General features: G+C 45.7%; 1 pseudogene; it reads right to left on the bottom strand.

Moving 5' to 3' along the window:
• Nucleotides 1-662: 662 nt before the first annotated feature.
• On the bottom strand, nt 663-1702 carry Rpsa-ps4 (ribosomal protein SA, pseudogene 4; annotated as a pseudogene).
• Nucleotides 1703-4125: the final 2423 nt, after the last annotated feature.

A 4125-nucleotide genomic window follows, 5' to 3' on the forward strand; every position in this document is an offset into this window, starting at 1 on the left:
AGGACTGAAGGGGTCACGCAAGGGAATTGAGGCTTGGCACCATAAAGAGAGCCTATGAGAGGCTATTGGTGAAGCCTAGTTGCAGCAAAGACCCCAGTGCATTGGAGATGCCAGTACCATGGGGTGATCACCAAGAACAGCAGCGGCAGTGGAGTGGATCAACCTGAGCTTAGAGCGCCACAGAGGGCAGAGCTGGAGAAGTGACATAGCCCTTTGGAGGAGCCCAGAAGATCATGTGAGGATCCCAGACATTGGAACGAGAAGCTGTAACATTGAGGTTGCCTTGGAGACCCCAAGATATTTGAGATGCCAAAGCCATAGTCTATCTGCTGAGGAAAGCTGCTAACAGGGAGTGGAACAAGTTCAGGAGAAAGAAGTGTGTTGGAGATCCAAAGACCACTTTTGCATGAGACAAGGAGATGCACAGTTTAGAGCTTGCCCAGCTGTTTTCCTGTCTTGCTTTGGGGATTACAGCTAAGTGATTAGATGAATCTCAGAAGAGACTTCAAACTTTGGACTTTTAATATCATTGAGTCTGCTATTGACTATGGGGGCTTTGGAAGTTGGACTAAATATATTTTTTATTATGCTATGTTTAGGTATGGCCTCCATAGTCTCATATATTTGAACAGGCCTATGGGGGCCAGGAAATTGAATGGGTGTTTTTTTTTTCAGCTTTCAGAAACTTTATTTTCCTTCCACCTTTTTTCCCTTCGCTCAGGCACCTGCAGAGCAGCTCAGGACCACTCAGTTGTGGCTCCAACCCACTCAGTGGCCTGTGCTGTGGGAGCTGCTGACCAGTCCTCAGTGGCCGGCTGTGCACTCCAGTCTTCCGTAGGGAACTGCTGGATGGGCACAGAGGGCACCTGCACACCCTCAGACCAGTCGGCCACCTCAGGCTGAGCAGCAGTGAACTCAGGCGCTGGTGCAGTCCATTCACCCTGGAATTCCTCCTTGGTCACAGCCTTCTCAGCAGCAGCCTGCTCCTCCTCAATCTCCTCTGGGTCCCTGTAGAAGTAAAGATCAGGCATAACCTCCCATGGGTGCTCCCGGGAGATGGTTCCTCACATGCGGAGTACTTCCCGGGCCAGCATCCACCACATGAGACCCACTGAGTGAGCTCCCTTGTTGTTGCATGGGATGGCAATGTCCACATAGCGCAGGGGAGAATCTGTGTTACAAAGAGCAATGGTGGGCAGGTTGACGTAAGAGGCCTCTGTGAGGGGCTGGTGGTCAGCCCGGGGATCAGTCACCACTAGAAGCCGGGGCTCCCTGAAGGCTGCTTGGATCTGGTTAATGAAGGTCCCAGGTGTGAAGCGGCCAGCAATTGGAGTGGCTCCTGTAGCAGCGGCAAACTTCAGCACAGCTCGCTGGCCAGTGTTCCTGGAGGAGATGACGCTGACGTCAGCAGGGTTCTCAATGGCAACAATAGCGCGAGCGGCTAGCAACAGCTTCTCCCAAGTCCTCTTCAGGTTGATGATGTAGATACCGTCACTTTTCCTTTTGTAGATGTACTGCTCCATCTGAAAGTCAAGGTTGGCCACCTAAGTGGGTTCCTGCAGCAAGGAATTTGAGGACATCCTCCTCCTTCATCTGCAGGACGTCAAGGCCTCCGGACATTGTGTAAGTTTCCCTTTTAAGTTGAGATGGGAACCAAGAACAACGCCGTACAGACCCGTTCCAGGGTAGCGCGGAAAGGGGGGATGGTTTTTATATGTTTGGCCCAGGAGTGGCACTACTAGTAGGTGTGTCACTGTGGGTGTGGGCTTAAATACCCTCAATCTAGCTGCTTGGAAGTCAGTCTTCCAGTAGCAGCCTTCAGATGAAGATGTAGAACTCTCAGCTCCTCCTGCACCATGCCTGCCTGGATGCTGCCATGTTTCTGCCTTGATGATAATGGACTGAACCTCTGAACCTGTAACCCAGCCCCAATTAAATGCTGTCCTCTATAAGAGCTGACTTGGCCATGGTGTCTGTTCACAGAAGTAAATCCCTAACTAAGACAATCATAGTTTTCATAATAATATTTTGCAATGTCTATTGTATTATGTACTTTTCTCATTGCTATGACAGAGTACCTGACAAAAGCAATGCAAGGAAAGAAAATCTTCTTTTGGTCCATAGTTTGAGGGTATAGTTGATCTTGGTGGGAAAGGTGTAGTAGCAAGAAAGTGAGGCACAGCTGATCACATTGTGTCTGCAGTTGGGAAGCCAAGACCAATGAATACTTACGTTCATTTAGCGTTCTTTTATACATTCAGGATGCCAGACTATTGATGGTGCCACCTGAATTCAGGGTGAGTCTTCCCATTTAAATGAATAAATGCAATCAAGAACCACATTTTCAGGCATGGTGTAGAGGAGAGGTTTGCTTCCTGATGCCAAATCTTATTAAGCTGACATCCAGATTAATCATTATATCTACCATGTATCACTATTGCCTGCACTTGCTTGTCATTCCAGGTACAGGATAGTGATACTGCTAGTGATCATGTCGTGGAATGCACGGATTGATCATGTACAACTGCATTTTGTCAAGGAGAATGTCTTTGCACAATTTGAATCAAGAATCTCATTCTAAGTCTAGGGCTTAGGGCTTAGCCCCCTAGAGCTCTTCCTAATACCAATAATTACTTTTGAGGCTCCCAGTAGGAAAAAAATATAGGTCAAAAGGGAAATAGGGTAATTTTAAAAGGTATAGTGCAAAAAATATGGGCCTTACTAATACCTTTTTGTAAGTATGTTTTGGCCAAAGAGATTAGAAGAGAGAGCAGTTCCTAAGCTCAAATGTAGGAAGATTGTTTAAAGTGTGGAGAGAAGTTGCAGTCTTCAACCAAGAGTCCAGATGATTCCGCGTGACCTCGTGGAGATGGAGCCAATGGAATAAATACTGTGGTGCATCTCATAGATCAAAGCAACTGGGAAGTCAAGATCAAGGGAGTTGTCCTAGTGAAGTTCACCACCTTCTGAGGAAATCATCAGGTTACAAAATGCTAAGGAGAAGATCTGGGAGAAGATGGACAGTAAGCCAAAAATGTCCACCTTGGGTGCTTTGGAGGTTAACATCTAAAAATGGTTGTACTTTGGGTCTCCAAAATTGATTTGGGTCTGTATAGTATTTAACATATCTTCCATTGTTTCTGGCAGGAGTTCACAGAGGTCAGAAGGAATCCCTTAGATTTGGAGTTACAGGCCATTGCGAGCCATCATTTGGGTGCTGGGTCTTCTGTAAGTGCAGTAGATGCTCTTAATCAGTGAGCCATCTTTCCAGCTCTGGTTAATATTTCTTGAGAGCTTGTTTGGGAACTGTGTCAGGGGAACACAGCTATTCATATACCAACGACTGGCCCTCAATTAAACAAGCACACAGCTTTGAGGTGGACACAAATATAGCTAGCCACACCAATTGAGTCAATCGTCGATGGGGTGACAGACGTTGCCATTAGTGAATTCTCTAATATTTTCTTTTTGCTTGTCTGTTTTTGAGACAGGATCTCATGCCTTTGCAGCTCAGACTGATTTGAAACTTTCTTTATAGCCCAGATAGTTTCAAAGTCATAGTGGTCCTTCTGCTAAGTCTCCCCAATGCTGGGGATTAGGGTTATGAGTCACAATATGTAATGAATATTTCCATTTTTCATAGTGTTCTGCAGAAGAACATTTGCGTATTGTCTCAAGTCTCACATAGCACACCTACTAGACTGCTGATTTTTCTCACTTTATACTCTGTATCTGGTTCTTTCTTGGTAGCACGTTGTGTTCAAGTCTAATTTTCTTTAGCCCCAGGTGGTGACTCCCCACCAATCATTGTTACAAGCAATGTTTAATAGGAAAAAAAATGTGATTCACACCTGTTTCTTCCTGTATTTCTTGGTGATCATCAGAAAAGGATTTAAGTGGAGAACTTCTTAAAAGAATGTATTTATTTTCCTTATTATGTAAGTGTTTTCCCACAGGTATGTATGCATACTGCATGCAATGCCTGATGCCCACAAAGGCTAGAAGAGGGCATAAAATCCCCTGAAACTGGAGTTACAAATGGTTGTGAGCCACAATGTGGGTACAGGGAGCTGAACCCAGGCTCTCTGCAAGAGGAGTGAATGTTCTTACCTGAGCCATCTCCCA

The sequence above is a fragment of the Rattus norvegicus genome, chromosome X (genome assembly GCF_036323735.1).
Source record: "Rattus norvegicus strain BN/NHsdMcwi chromosome X, GRCr8, whole genome shotgun sequence".
NCBI classification, from domain to species: Eukaryota; Metazoa; Chordata; class Mammalia; order Rodentia; family Muridae; genus Rattus; species Rattus norvegicus.